Source organism: Phoca vitulina, unplaced genomic scaffold (genome assembly GCF_004348235.1).
Source record: "Phoca vitulina isolate PV1807 unplaced genomic scaffold, GSC_HSeal_1.0 scaffold7, whole genome shotgun sequence".
NCBI classification, from domain to species: domain Eukaryota; kingdom Metazoa; phylum Chordata; class Mammalia; order Carnivora; family Phocidae; genus Phoca; species Phoca vitulina.
The window spans coordinates 42,242,308-42,258,674 of NW_022589710.1; the positions used below are offsets into that span (position 1 = coordinate 42,242,308).

Below are 16,367 nucleotides of genomic sequence, written 5' to 3' on the forward strand. Positions count from 1 at the left end.
GAAAGAACACTGCCTGCCTTGACACCTGAGCCTCGCCGCTTCCTGCTACACCCACTAGGGCATTTTACAGCATAAAGAATCTCTTGAAAGCCCCAATTTTCTTTATAATCTGCCAGAAAGTTGTATGGGCCAGCAAAACATTTGCCATGTTGTGGTTTGAATTTAAGGTAAGTTCCTAACACATGGAATATGAAATTCGAACATGATGCCTACTTGGTAGGAAAAGTGCTATTAAAAAATAGGCCCATTCGTACTAAATTATACAGTTCACCCTCCAGAAATTCCTTAAAATCTTACAACAAGTAACCTCACATTTAGCTGGCATGTGGTCAGCCTGACTCAAGTTTTTTTTTGACTGCCTCGGACCAGTAGGGACCTTGAGATTGGGGTCATGACTTGTGCTGTTGAATTCAGCCTCTTGCCCTTTATCTGGAAGCATGGTGGCTGTGATGCGAGAGCTGAAGGTGTGGTTCATTGGGCCCATGGAGGGGAAGGTGATGAAGAGCTCTCATAATGAAGGAGAGTGTTGGAATCCAGACAAGGGTGTCTTTGTTAAGAAACTCTTCCTACCTGCCATCGGAAACCTTTTAAAAGTGCTTTTTTTTTTTGATAGAGACAGCAAGAGGGGGAACACAAGCAGGGGGAGTGGGAGAGGGAGAAGCAGGCTTCCTGCAGAGCAGGGAGCCTGATGTGGGGCTCCATCCCAGGACCCTGGGATCATGACCCGAGCCGAAGGCAGACGCTTAACCCACTGAGCCACCCACACACCCCTAAAAGTGCTTTTGAGGCACGAGCCAAAGTAGCACAAATGATGCCAGAAAACTAGTGATGGCCCCAAATTAAAAGCTTTGTCCCTCGCTAAGTTTGGATGGATAGTGGTCGTGTTCTTAGGAGTGCCGAACAGGGAAGGGACTGTCTTCTCCAAGATGTTTGAGGTCATAGCTCACCATTGTACTGCCTGATTATTCTGGGGACCGTGGGCCCTACCATGGGCAGAAGGAAGGGCCAGAGGGGAGGTCTGTCTCTTGTGTGTGCGGCCTCCATCCCAGGGTCCTCTCTGCACACAGTTGCTGGTTTTAGTTTTCCTTTTCTACTGATTACTGAAGATCTTAGGACTACACATGTTGAAACATAAGTTTCATGGTTTTGTTCCCTGAAATATCCCCAGAGTCTAGAATAGCATTGTCAAATAGAAATATAATGTGAGCCTCCGTGTATTTAAAAATTTTTGAACTTCTAGTTGCCATGTTAAAATAAAGTACAAAGAAAGACAAGAAATTAATTTGAATAATATATATGGTTAACCTAATACCCAAAATATTATCTTCTCAACGTGTAATCCATATAAAAAATTATTGAGATATTTTACTTTCTTTTGTTCACACCAAGTCTTCAAAATCCAGTGTGTATTTTACATTTATAGCATGTCTCAATTTGGACTAGAGTCATTTTGAATGCCTAATAGCTACATGTTTCTACCGCTTATGGTATTGGACAGTGCAAGTCTGGAACCGTGTCTGGTCTATGGCAGAAGCCTGGCAAATATCTGTTACATGAAGGAAGAAAAGGGAGGGAAGGAGGGAAGGAGGAAATGGCAAAACCTAAAAGATGAGTAAACAGAGGAACACTGACTTGTCTTGGGGTGTCCTAGTGGTTTCTAACTAGAACAGCAGCTGAATGATGCTTCACATTTTTAGTTGAAGATCATTTGCAAATGTGTTATCTTACAGATATATATCTTCAACAACACTGTTTAGACAGGTCAAGTTTTACTGTCTTTAATTTATGGGTGACCTCGCTGAGGCTTAGCTAGGTTCAGTGAGTGAGTGGTTTAACCAGGATTCAAACTCAGGTCTTTTGAGTCCTAGTGCAGTACTTTATGCTCGCTACTGGGTACCTTCCCATTTGGCTTATGTTAGGTGTGCCCATACTTCCCTGTGAACACTGGTTGGCTCTTAGATATGGGTAGATACTAAAAGATAGACTGAATAAATATTTTTAATACAGAGCTACTTAAAAAATAGTAAAGGTCAGATCTTAACGTTTGTTTTTAATTTATTAATCAAAGATAGGAGTGGGTACTGTAGCCAGGAAAGTTTTGTGTATGTGGCTTCCCTAGCTGTTAGGGTCTTCTGAGCTATAGAAGGTGCATACAAATGTGAGTGAAAAGATGGTTTATGACAAGGTATGCATACATGTGTTTGAAACTGTCCCTCTGTATAACCGTTTTATCTCTCAGATTGTCCTCTGCTAGGCATGTGTCATGATTTTCTGTTCTAGCACATGGAAAAATGTCTTGTCTCTTTCACATAGTGAAAGTGACTTCACCAGCATAATAACCCTCCAGTGCATAAGTTACTGGATTTTGTGGCTTTCTTGTTTCTTGAGCCATTAAAATGGTTGGTTTTATTGTGCTTAATGTTTTTTTAAAAAGATATTTATTTATTTATTTATTTATTTAAGAGAGTGAGAGAGAGAGAGCGCGCATGAGCGGGGAGGAGGGTCAGAGGGAAAGGGAGAAGCAGGCTCCCCGCTGAGTAGGGAGCCCTATGCGATGCAGGGCTCCATCCCAGGACTCTGGGGTCATGACCTGAGTCAAAGGCAGATACTTAACCAACTGAGCCACCCAGGCGCCTTGTGCTTAATGTTTATATAAAACCCTAAAGCAGATACTTTTGATATGATTCAGTTTGTTGTGGCTAAAAGGCTAAAAGAGAAGTGGAGGTTAATTTCTAGAGCATCAGTATGATGTTATGGAAACCTCTTTTTGGATAGAAGCCAACGTTGATCACCTTTGTATCTAAATCCTACTCTGCAGAGCATAGTGTGTAGTGAGATATCAGGGCACAGTAAGTACTTTATACAAGGTGTTCAAATATTTGGGTTTGTGAGAAACAACTCTAGCTTACAGAAAACGGCAATGTGTTGAATGGAGCACTGGGTGTTATACGCAAACAATGAATCATGGATCACTACATCAAAAACTAATGATGTAATGTATGGTGATTAACATAACATAATAAAATTAAAAAAAAAAGAAAACGGCAATGTGATTTTAAGGTTTTCCCACAGTCAGAAGATACTGCAAAATATTTTGTTCACTGTTTCTCAATTTAAGATAATGTACCATGAATTTGAAAACAGTAATGCAAAAGTTATTCAGCAAAAAATAGATATGCAGGTCTTTGTCATAGCAAAAGCCACCACTTAGATTTTAATTGATCCAAGCTGTAAGCAGGGAAGTTAATTCTAATTTATCTTGCATATTTGGGAGATCATTCATAAGGAATTTTCTACAAAACCACAGGACTATCATTATCTACCAGGTTCGCTAAGGATTTCAGTGTGGATAGCTTCTGCACATACTTCAGCTTCTCTTTTCATAGCCTGGGGAATGCTATGAATTCATATAAGTGAATTTTTAACATAATTGAAGCTGACCCTTTCTGTGCCAGGTTCTGGACTCCAGGGGCTGGCAAAGTCACATCTGCTCTTCTTTCCTAACCAGATAGCCTAGCATCTGAATGGCTGGGGAACAGAGGTCCTCTCTGCAGAAGGTGGTGGAATCTTGAATACACTTAGTGTATAAAGGACAGAAAACTGAGGGTCTGGGACAGCAGTTTCCAGCATTGGCTCAACATCAGAATCAGCTGAGGAGCTTTAGGACCCTAAAGCTGCCCAGACCCATCTGTTTCATACCCAAGAGTCCCAGTACTACCTATGTTTCAGCTAGGATCTTAATTTCCCATTGAAGAGCTTTCTTAAATCTCTAATCATGGTGTGCCATGATTTTTTACCACCATACCTGTTTATCAGTAGTGATTTCTGATGAATCTCCAAAGTGTTCAGGAAGGTTTGTTTGTTTCAGAGACAGGGAAGCTTGGGTAAAGGGTGAAATAGGGCAGGCTCCTCTGCAAGAAGTCCTGAGGGGAGCAGAGCCCTAGAATTGGGTAGGTGGTGGCACCTGGAAAGAAGGGGGCAAGCAGGCCAAAGCTGAGAGCCTGTAAGGGGGGAGAAAGAGGTGAGTCATGCAGGGAGTCTCTCTGAGATGGCTCAGGGGGCTGTGGGTTTAACTATCTGCAAACTGCATTTCTTCATAATTTGTACGTTTCCCTTTTGCCATTCTTTGTCAGAGTAAGGAAGAGACATGATTGATGACCATTGCTCAGAGAACCTTTCACTTCCATTTAGATTGTTTTTAGGATAGTACTGTTTGTAGGAAGTCTGACATCTATTGAAAGTGGTAGTTTTTCCACCACTGTTTCTATATTTTATGTAGTCTTAGATACAGAAGGGTACTTTAGACTCTCAGATTTCCAGGAGTTTGCCGGGGACAAGCTAGATGCTCATGTTTTGGAAGACTTGGTATAGTTTCCTTCTTTTATTTGGTAATGACATTATTTTGTGGCATACTTCTTAACTTGTTAACTGTAGACTAAGGTATCTATTAGTTCAAAGAGTGGACCTTTATTTAAAGATTTTATTTATTTGAGAGAGAGAGAAAGAGAGAGAGCAAGCGAGTGCTTGTGAGCAGGGGGAGAGGCAGAGGGAGAGAGAATCTCAAGCAGACTCCCTGCTGAGCGGGGAACCTGCTGTGGGGCTCGATCTCACAACCCTGAGATCATGACCTGAGCCGAAACCAAGAGTTGGGTGCTCATCCAACTGCGCCACCGAGGCGCCACGAGTGGACCTTTGTTTATAATACTGTTTAGCTGTTCTCAGAACTCCAGTGTTCCTCCGTTTGATATGCTGACTGCAGTGTAGTGATGTCGGTGTGTATTTCATTGTTCGAAGGGCCCAGCTGAGAGCGTGAGAGGGAATCGATGTTCTGTGGAGCAGTGCTGGCTTCTGGTTTCCTGTATTAACCTGTAAATACAAGTCTCTTCATACCCATTATCAAGATGCAAAAAAATAGATCAGAGAATAAATGTAATTTTTTGGGTGGGTGGGAGCATTATAATATTTCTTTGGGACTGGAACCTGTTCTCTAGCATTCCGTCTGCTTACAACATTCATGTAAATATGGCCATGAAAAAAAAAAACAAACACTCCAGAAACCTTTTCGGATAAAGCCTAAAGACTTAAAATGTTATTGCAGTTTCATCCTAAATGAGTTTAAAAATCCTAATATTTCCCCTACTGATTATGAAGATCTTTATTATAGAAAATTTTGGGGCGCCTGGGTGGCTCAGTCGGTTAAGCGACTGCCTTCGGCTCAGGTCATGATCCTGGAGTCCCGGGATCGAGTCCCGCATCGGGCTACCTGCTCAGCAGGGAGTCTCCTTCTCCCTCTCCCGCTCCCCCCTCTTGTGCTCTCTCTCTCTCACTCTCTCTCTCAAATAAATAAATAAAAAATCAAAAAAAAAAAAAATTTTGGAAGCTACAATAGAGTATAAAGAAGAAAATAAAGATGACCAGTAATCCCACAACTCAGCAATAACTCTTGTTAATATTTAAACTATTTCCTTTCAGGGTATTTTGTGTGTATGTGTGTGTGGGAGGGGGGTGCATACTGTTTTATATCCTTTTTATTAACTTAATATTATGAATAATTTCCCACATAAATAATGGTTCTTCAAAAATACAGTTTTCATTGGTTGTTTTGTTGTCCAGGTATTTTCTTTGCTTTGATTTTTTTGGTTCAAACACCACTCAGGAATTGGCTTGGATGCTTTTATTCCTACATGATGCCTTTCCTTCACAGAGGAAGTCAAAGAATCTCCACTGAGTTTCCAGAAGGTTGATTTCAATGCTCCTATCATACTTACCATATCTTGCTCATGTAATTTTTTTGTATATACATCAAATTCTTCTTCTGACATCTCTTGAGCCCTTCCTTTGGAACAGGTACTGTGCCAGGACCTCATAATACAGTGGTAATGGAAAGGAAATAAAAGGCAAAATACGGTAAGATAGTTTTGTGCCTGCATTCAGGTTATTTGGTGCCTGGGCTGGAGATACAAAGACGTTATTTAGGTAATCACACAAATAAATGTTAACTCACAATGATCCTCAGTGATTTAAAGGAGAGGTAAACAGTGCTTATGAGAACAGTTCAAATGAACAAGGACAAGGTGTTTTATTTGACCACAGATTTAATGTGATCCAGGCCTTGCACTTTTATAAAGGTCTGTGCAACTGAGAGATACTTTGTCCGCACAAAGAACCTGACGTCGTTCAGTGCTCTGCTGTGGTTGGAGGGCACTGGGGTTTTTTGTGCTCAGCTCTGACCAACAAGACTACGTTATAAGGAGGGGCCCGCGTTGGAGAAGATTTTAGAAAGGATTTCAAATGAGGCCTCGTTAGAAAAACTGTAGTAAGTGCTTCTGAGGAAGAGAGGATACCGGGAGGACATTTTACTTGTTGTTCAATATGGAGCCATTCATCAGGGTGTAGAGAAGAAATTCTGGTAGTTGATGGGAAGTGAGACTGTTCTGCTGGTTCCCTTTGCATTCTAAGATTCCACACTTTTAAGATTATCTGAAGCCATTCAAAATCTGGTGGGTACCAAGAGGACCCTGAGGGTTGTTGTCAGCCTATGCAAATTTAGATGGAGAGGAAGAGTGTCCACCCATCTCCTTGCACAGCAACCACTCCCATCTCCACTTTTCAGGAGCTTGAGGACCCGAGGGAAAGCTGTGACTCCCAATGACTGGTATCTCCTGAGGACAAGCTCCTGCAGGCAAACACTATAGGGATTCTCATGACGCATAGGAGGAAGTCTGAAGGCGTTAACATGGCAGAAGACCATCTTGCTTCCTCTGACTCCTCTCCCTGTACTGTCACCCAGCCTTGTTTGTTCCAGTGATGGGGAAATTTCTTCGTAAGGTGACTTCTTATCCTTTGGTGCCCTTACTGTTTCTTTTAAGACACTCCTTTCTCTTGCTAAATAAAAATTTTTAAATTCCTTTTTTAGGACTAGCTTAAAAGTTACCATCTGTAGAGTTTTTCTGGCTTCCTAGAGTTAGTTACTTTATAACACATACCACCTATTATAGTATTATAGAAATTTTTTATTTAGTTGCTTAGCTTGCTCCTTTGGGTTGTAAAGTATTTGGGATTATGTAGTCTATTTGACTTTTCAGTGCCTGAACAGCACTCCCTAAATGGCACATCCAGGGTATTCAGTAACTTGTGAGCGAATGAATATATATATATTTATTTATTTAAGAGCGAGGATGTGTGCATGGGGGGCAGGGGCTGAGGGAGAGGGAGAGAGAGTCACAGGCAGACACCTCGCTGAGCACAGAGCCCGACGCAGGGCTCAATCTCACAACCCTGAGATCACAACCTGAGTTAAAACTAAGAGTCGAACCCTTAAATGACTGCGCCACCCAGGCGCCCTCTGAGTGAATGAATTTAATTCACATTTGACATCTTATTGTGGCTTTGGCACTTAACATTTGTGAGATTAATAGCTGAGCTTTTTGATTGGCCAATTAATACTTTAGAAGATCAGGAGTACAGTTTTCCTGAATCCTTTATTAAGGATGCCAACAGAGAAGGTGTCATTATATGGCGAGGTATTCCTAGTTTCCACAAGACCACTTTGTATTTTGGGTGACCTTTTAAAACTTCTTCAGAGTTATCAAATTGACCTGAAACTAATGTAGCATTATGTGTCAGCTATACTCAAATAAAAAAATTTTTTAAATTAAAAAATGGTTAAAAAAAAGTTGTCAAATTGTTGTAATCATAATCATATTTTCAAGAAGAATCACATTTTTTCTTAAAGAAGAACCACATCTTAATCAGGGTTCTAGGTAGTTTTGCCACAAACATTTTTGCTGTGTCACTCATTGGTTATAAGGTAGTTTTGTCATAAGAGATAAAATAATGAAAGAAGAGGGATGTTAAAAAGGTCATAATGAAACATGAAAAAATTGATAAAATTCTTTATTAGTTTCTTCTCCATTAAGAGGTATCAGTTTTCCAAATACTAGGATATGTATTTGTACCTGGGTTTTGTATTGCATCATGAGAGTCTTCTACGCTGTTGTTCATTCTTGGCATATTGTCATATATCCCTTAATACACAATCCAGAGTTGTGCGGGAAATGGGGAAGAAATGCTGATATAATATTGTAACCAACGGGGCTTTGTTATCGTTGTAATTCATGTGTTGTTATTTTCTAGTATAGTGCAGTATGCAGTTTGGCATTACGCTTTTATTTCACCCCTCCCGTAAGCCCTATCACAGCATTTTCTGTCAAGTCGGTATATGTAGTCATCATCCACTATTTTAAGACCACCATGGCTACTGGTGTATAGACCATTATGAAGGCTACGTAACATTTATATAATAAAAAATGGGAACTTTGTCCATGGAGAAATGAAACCAAACTGACAACTAGCTTTCAGTACATTAACTGTGCCGGAGGAGATTGATTCTTCAATGGAGAAATGAAACCAAACTGTCAACAAGTTGTTTTATCTTATTTATTTATATTTTTTTGTTTAAAGATTTTATTGATTTATTTGAGAAAGAGAGACTGAGCACAAGCAGGGAAAGGGAGAAGTAGGCTCCCACTGAGCAGAGAGCCCGACGTGGGGCTTGATCCCAGGACCCTGGGATCATGACCCGAGCTGACGGCAGATGCTTAACTGACTGAGCCACCCAGGCGCCCCAAGTTGTCTTATCTTAAATGAAACCAAACTGTCAACCAGTTATTTTATCTTTTATAGAAATTGCCTTATGGCCAATTAGTTATGAGGTGAAGATGTGGTGAAAATGCTTGCAGCAGCAAAGATGTCTATGGCAAAGACACCTATAGTGAACATACTATAGGACTAAGAAATGAGGCTAAGAGAAAATTGAAAATTATCATCTTTTTGATAATTGTGGTGAAGAAGTGATAGGCATTTACAGAAAGATGACATTAGCATTTGGGAGTGAAGGAAATCTGTACTAAGATATGTTCCAAATAAAATTGAATGTACACTGTGGGCAACTCAGGAACATACCATATTCTAATATGATGTAGAGCACATAGTTTGCAAAAGCTGATTTATAACTGACCAGGCTTATGTGTGCAGGGATTGCTTTAAAAGGAGCTTGGTAGTTCATCAGCACCAGTAGTCTGGTTACCAGGGCTGATCAGACTGTGGGAAACCTGATATGCTTAAACAGAAATTTCTGAACATTGATGTCTACTGGAACATCAGTTGTTAACAATGAGACTTGTATCTCCAAGGAGACAAGTATTTTGTACTGTGATAAGAGAATCCTGTTCCCAGGTGATAGATTACTAGGGCAGGGTCAGTTTCTTCCACTGTGGCAAAGTCTGCTTTATGCCACTTCACTTTTACAAAAGACCTGTGTTAGAACCTGTTTTCGCTAACTGAAGAAATCCAAAGAGGATTTTCGCTTTTATGAAATGGCAGCTGCTTCTTTGCTTTGCACTGTTTCGGCTTACGAAAGGTTTCGTAGGAGTACTCTTGTTTTAAGTAGCAAGGGAAGCCTGCATTATAATCTTCAGAAAGCTCCCTGATACGTATGTGACATAAGGCTGGCAAGGGTGGATAGAGTTGCTGATAATCCTATGGGTGAAGCGTAGTACTTGCTGCCCAAGTTTTTTCTTTGTTCCTGCCAACATACCGTCCTAGATTTCTTCAGGGAGTTGTTCTACTGGGCACAAATCCTTTTTCTCATAGCTTCTGGCTGATTCCAATCAAAACAGGGTGTGCCTTCCCCTGCTATTCTAAATAGCTTCAGTTCCTCTGTTCACAAAATTATATTGTATTCCTTTCCAAATGTTGATTCATTAACTGGAACCATCTGTAAGGGACTATTACTTTGTAGATAGAGATTTCGTAAATTGGTTTAAGTTCTCAGAATATTGTGCTATCAATCTCTTGTTTCATTGCTATACTCTCTGGACTTGATGATTGATACCTAGATTTTTGTTTATAAGAAAGAACTTTCTTACTTGAGAGACTTTCTCTGGTGTGACTGTCTCCCTCTACCCTAATTTGTTCTCTTATTTTCCACCTCCCCAGCTATATACGTCCTTTGTAAAATGTTCATTTAAAATCAGCAGTGATTAAGATGACCTTTGTCCAAAAGCAAACTATTCAACTGCATATTTGAATTTAATGATTTTGGATTCAGGTTTGATTTAAATGATGTGGATTCATGTTGCAAAAAAATAGACATTTTAGATATTCCTGACACTGTAGTTGAATAATATACTCAAAGCACCTTCTAAAGTTAAGATAATTTTCTCATTGACTCATTAAGAGGACTTCACCTGATGGATAAGCAATAATTAGAAAGATAATATACAAATTTTATAATTTACTTTGCTACTAACTCAAGAGGAAACTATTAGAACTTACTTAAAATTTTTTTTACATTTTCAATTATGGATACAAAGTTTGGGGATATTAGTCGTGTTTTATAATTGGGCTGCACTGTATGATATGATGATGGAAGTGTGAAAGAGAGAATACACAAGGGCATAATTATAGCCAAATGCGCATTTATATTGGTCTCTTAGAGATGGAGCTGGATAGGGCCCTTGGGAAATCTTTCTTGAAAAGAATCCTTGATGATCCATAATTTCATCAAATCAAAAAAATACAGTTGACTCTTGAACAACGTCGGGGTTAGGGGTGCAGATCCCTCACACAGTTGAAAATCTGAGTATGAGTTTTTTTTTTAAAGATTTTATTTATTTATTTGACAGAGAGAGACACAGCGAGAGAGGGAACACAAGCAGGGGGAGTGGGAGAGGGAGAAGCAGGCTTCCACAGAGCACGAGCCCGACTCAGGGTTTGATCTCAGTACACTGGGATCATGACTTGAGCTGAAGGCAGACGCTTAACGACTGAGCCACCCAGGCGCCCCTGAGTATGAGTTTTGACTTCTCAAAAACTTAACTACTAATAGCCTACTGTTGACCGGAAGCCTTGCCGTTAACATAAATAGTCAATTAACAGATGTTGTATGTTACATGTATCACATACTGTATTCTTACAATAAAGTAAGCTAGAGAAAAGAGAATATTGATAAGAAAATACATAAAGAAGAGAAAATACATTTACAGTTCTGTATTGTATTTATTGACCAAAATCTGTGTATAAGTGGACCTGCGCAGTTCAAACTCATGTTATTCAAGGATCAACTGTATAGTTCAGGTATTGTCAGAAAAGTGGATTTGACATAATAGTAAAGAAAAGTATACTAATTCTGGCAAGTGTGAAATTGTCAGGCACAGAACATACGCTGATTGTTTCGTTTTGTATTTCCTTGCATTGGCAGAGGCCAGTATCCTCTTGGAATTTTACGGAGGCCCCTGCTATGATTGTCATTCCCTCCAACGTGATATAATGAGCCAGGCCTTTGGATTGACATTTTAAAATGACTCCAGAGCTGTCCTGCTGTGGACTGCACTAGGATTCCTTTCACTGAGACCTCTCCCTTGGACTTCACCCCTAAGACCCAGACTGTATGAGCACCAGGGTCATTTCCCTGGGCCCAGTGTGTGGAGAGATTTGTATTAAGTACTAATTATGTGCTAGGCATTTGCTATGTGCTCCACTTACATTATTTCAGTTAAGCCTTTTTACAACTTCAAGATTAAAGAATTAGTCTATGCATTTCAGTCATAGAGTAGTAACTTGTCCAGGGACCCACTAAAGGTAAGTCTGAAACCTGGCTTCCCATCCAGGTCTGATGGTGGAGCCCATGCTTTGTCCACTCTCCTGTGATAACCTATGATAACCTGTATTTGGGCAAGGGAACACAGTGGCTTGGAGCACATTTCTTGCTCCCTTTCTCCTAAGCTGCCAGGATGTCTTTTGGTGTACATGAGCTAGACCACTGTTATTATTGAAAATAGCTATTCATTCATCTGCCAGCCATCTAGCGATTCATCCATTCATCCATGCAGCTAACAGATATTTATTGAGTACTTACTGTGTGCCAGGTGCTGTTTGAGAACCTGCAGATATGCTGGTTACCAAGCCCTCTCTGCCTTCATGAAGCTTATACCCGATTATCCAAAGACTCATTATACAGTGAGTATGGGGTGGGAGAGAGTGTCTGCTTAGCCCAATGTCAGACTTCTAGGAGGCCCTCAACAAATGTGTTTCTTTTGCCCCACTTCTTTTTACCTAATTTTTATGTGCCTGGTCAAATATTGTCTCTTGTTTGTTCATTTATGGTTGTACTTTGAATTGTTGACTTGGGTTTGTGTGTTTTTCTCAGTTCCAGATCAGCCTGTTAATCTTTAGAAACCAACATGTTCCCCAAAGAGATTTCATCTAAGTGGTCAATTATTCTGATTTTGAATATTAAGAAGGCAGTATGGGATACAAACTTTCAGTTATGAGACTAATAGTTCTGAGGGTCTAATGTATAACACAGTGACTGTAGCTGATTAACACTGTATTGTTCAATTAAGTTTTTTTAAAAAAAAGTGAATATGGGAAGTGATGTTTGTGTTAATTAATTCGATGGAGTGGATCATTTCACAGTGTATATGTATATCAAATCATCTGTTATACACTGTAAATAGCTTACAGTTTTTAAGATTTATATATTTATTTGAGAGCGAGAGTGAGCGTGAGTGGGGAAGGGGGCAGAAGGAGAGGGGGAGAGAGAATCTTGAGCAAACCCCCTGCCGAGCGTGGAGTCAGACATGGAGCTCCATCCCATGACCCATGAGATCTTGACCTGAGCCAAAACCAAGGGTTAGGCATTTAAGTGACTGAGCCACCCAGGCGCCCCGGTTTTATTTGTTGATTATACCTCAAAGCTGGAAAAAGAAGGTGGTATGATAAAAAGTGCATAATTTTTTTCTAAAATGTTATCTTTTTAGTTCTTGTATAGGCATTAATCCTAAATACATTGTATATACATTTTCTTTTAAAGGTTTTATTTATTTATTTATTTGAGAGAGAGAGAGAGAGAGAGAGAGTGAGGCAGGTGCACAAGTAGGGGGGAGGGGCAGAGGCAGAGGGAGAAGCAGGCTCCCCGCTGAGCAAGGATCCTGACGTGGGACTCAATCCCAGGACCCTGGGATCATGACCTGAGCCGAAGGCAGATGCCTAACCGACTGAGCTACCCAGGCGCCCCTGTATGTGTATACTTTTATATTGTTTTCAATGTCATTGTTAATAATTTACCATATATTATATTGCATGTCATTTTAAAAGGTTTATTATATTTTACAGTGTGAGGTAATGAGTTAATGCCAAAACTCATTAACTGGAGCATGAAACTTAGATCCTATTTTGAAATTCATTGAGCAAATGTAATTCATTGTGGAGAATCTTGAGTTAGTTCTATTTTGGGGATGTTTCTTTTGTGGATTATCTTCTATCTTTTGATAAATTTAAACTACTTACTGACAGATTTTCAAGTGGAACTAGACTGATACATCTCAAAATGCCCATCTAGAGCTGAGTGTTTCTTGAACTGGTCTCTGTGTGGCTAATGGATGGTTTCAGACTGTGTTGAAGATAAATATTAATAACCTCAAAGATGACTTAATGGAACTTTGATAAAAATACTATTTTTGAGAATAGTGTAGTTGTTCATTTTATGGTGGTGCACTTTCTTATTTTGACTTCGGTTCCATTTTTCCCAGTCATCACACCTAATTGTTTTCCAGGTGCTGTCAGTTTTATGTCCCTGTCTCTCTCAGATTCCTTCGTTTCTCTAATCCCACTCTCCGGGTTCAGGCCCCAGTCATCTCTCACCTAGGAAGCTGCAACAGCCTTGTTACTAGTCTTTCCTTATTCCGTGCCCTTCCTCTCTCGGGCTCTCTTCCACATTACTGTTGAAGATTCTGGGGGAAAAAGAGAAAAATATGCATATGGGTATGTGTGGGCACACGTACATAAAGGCACGTTTGTTTCTGATTATGATGATTCCTCGAGAACTTTCCCTAGTTCCTCATTGCCTGCAGGTTGTTTGGAAACTTTGTGGGGTGGTTCCAGCTTTCCACCACCAACCCCTCAGTCCTTCTCCTTGCCCTTGCTCTTGGTTCCAGCCAATGAACGACTTTCTTTGCAATCCGGTTGTTAGTGGTGCTTGGTTGACATTATTTGCCATGTATGGTATTCAGCCTTTCTTTTGTCCAGGTAGCCTTTTAAATGTAGAAGCCACAATTTCATCTTGTTTGAACACCTCACCTAGGGGCACCATGAGGCAGTCTACCATTGAAGCTAGAGAGTTTGCTTTCTGTGCTTTAGAAGATGTGACCATTTCCCACATAGATTAACATTTTTTTTTCTTGAAAAGCTTATGGCTTAAATAGCATTAAAAAACTGAAATTTAATTTTTGTTCTTTAGACTAATTTGTTGAAGATTATTATTTTCCAATGTAGGCACTATTTGAAAGTTCTGATCTAATATTGTACTACTACGTTTTCAGGTTCATCATTAGACTTGTAGCATTTTCTTTTGCAATAATAAATATTTATTTGTAGCTGCGTGAGGTGATGGGTGCTAACTAAAATTATTGTGCTGATCATTTTGTAGCATATACACCTATCAAATGGTTACATTGCACACCTTAAGCTCATATAATTTTGTATGTCAATTAGATTTCAGTAAAGCTGGGAGGGGAAAACCAGACACGCTCACTCACTCTGCTAGCATACCTCTCCTTGTACAATGAACATAACAAAAACTTCGTAAGGCATTAGCAGCAACATAGATTAAAAAAAAAAAAATACTCCTACTTCAGCGGCCTGATAGAATTGCAAGTCATTCCAAGTTCACCTGAATGCTTCTCTGTATTTGAAGGTGAGCATTCGCACTACAACAACTCCGAATGACATGCCCTGTGCCCTAACTGACGCTGTTAGGATGACGGGATTCGCTAGTCATCTTTGTAATCGCGTGGTGATCGATCCCACACAAGGTCATGGATGCCAGAAATGGTGTCGAGGGAGGCATCTGGTTCCCTGGCTCTGAGGCCAAAGCTAGATGAGACACTGAGTTGATAGGAAAGCCAGTCTGTCTCCGGTGGCTCTCGAGGAAACTTTCCACGCAGTCTTCAGAGTTTAAGTGTTTCTTTGTATGTTTAATATTTAAAGTGTATCTCCATGGTTTATACTCTTTGTTTACTCACACACCATGTGCATTGCGGCCTTTTCTGTTTCTATTCTCTGTTTCTTCCCCCAGTTGCTTTTCCTCTGTCTCTTTTTTGCCCGTTGGAAACTTTCCTTGATCCCATTGAGTTGATCTTAGAAGCTTTATGTTCTTTTGCCATTTCTTGAGGTCGTGCTGGCCAGCACTTTGGCTTTTATTATTGCTGTTTTTACATGTCCTTCACCATGAATTGGGCTGTAAACTTCTTGAGAGGAAAGTCTGCCATTGGGATCTTTGGAACTCTGCAGCTTTTTGAAACTCAGAGCCTTATACCCAGTTGATGTTTAAGAAGTGTTTGAATTATACAGCAGAGGAAACAGTCAATAAAACTAAAAGACACCTACTGAATGGGAGAATATATTTGTAAATGACATACCTGATAAAAGGTTAGTATCCAAAATATATGAAGAATTTACACAACTCAGCACCAAAAAAACCCCCCAAATAATCCAATTAAAAAATGAGCAGAAGACATAAATAGACATTTCTCCAAAGAAGACACAGAGATGGCCAACAGGCACATGAAAAGATGCTCAGCATCACTAATCATCAGGGAAATGCACATCAAAACCACAGTGAGATCTCAACTCACACTTGTCAGAATGACTAAAATCAAAACCACAAACAAGTGTTGGCGAGGATGTGGAGAAAAAGGAACCCTTGTGCACTCTTGGTGGGAATGCAAAGTGATACAGCCACTCTGGAAAAGAGTATGGAGCTTCCTCATAAATTAAAAATAGAATTAGCATATGATCCAATAATTCTACTGCTGGGTATTTACCTAAAGAATATGAAAACACAAATTTGAAAAGATACATGCACCTATGTTTATTGCAGCATTATTTACAATAGCCAAGATATGAAGCAGCCCAAATGTGCATTGACTGATGAATGGATAAAGAAGTATATATATACAATGGAATGTTACTCAGTCATAAAAAAGAATGAAATCTTGCCATTTGCCATGACATGGATGGATTTAGAGAGTATAATGCTGTGTGAAAGAAGTCAATCAGAGAAGACAAATACCGTATGATCTCACTCATATGTGGAATTTAATAAACAAAACAAATAAGCAAAGGAAAAAAAAAGAGACAAACCAAGAAACAGACTCTTAGCTACAGAGAACAAACCGATGGTTCCCAGAGGGGAGGTGGGTGGGGGATGGGTGAAATAGGTGATGGGGATTATGACTGCACTTACCTTGATGAGCCCTGAGTAATATATGGAACTGGTGAATCATATATATATATATATATAT

At 39.8% G+C, this 16,367-nt stretch overlaps 1 protein-coding gene across 32 annotated transcripts in view; it reads left to right on the forward strand.

Annotated features, from left to right (window-relative positions):
- SIPA1L1 (signal induced proliferation associated 1 like 1) overlaps positions 1 to 16,367 on the forward strand; it is a 385,985-nt gene that overhangs the window by 47,504 nt on the left and 322,114 nt on the right. For 22 of the 32 annotated variants that reach the window (XM_032405449.1, XM_032405459.1, XM_032405458.1 and 19 more), the window contains 3 exons: positions 5,848 to 5,907; positions 6,614 to 6,828; positions 11,931 to 12,021. The exons of 9 other annotated variants lie outside the window; for them this stretch is intronic. The gene's annotated coding sequence lies outside the window, so the exon portion shown is untranslated. The remainder of the gene's footprint in view (positions 1 to 5,847; positions 5,908 to 6,613; positions 6,829 to 11,930; positions 12,022 to 16,367) is intronic. One more of the 32 variants, XM_032405451.1, reaches the window with a different exon arrangement.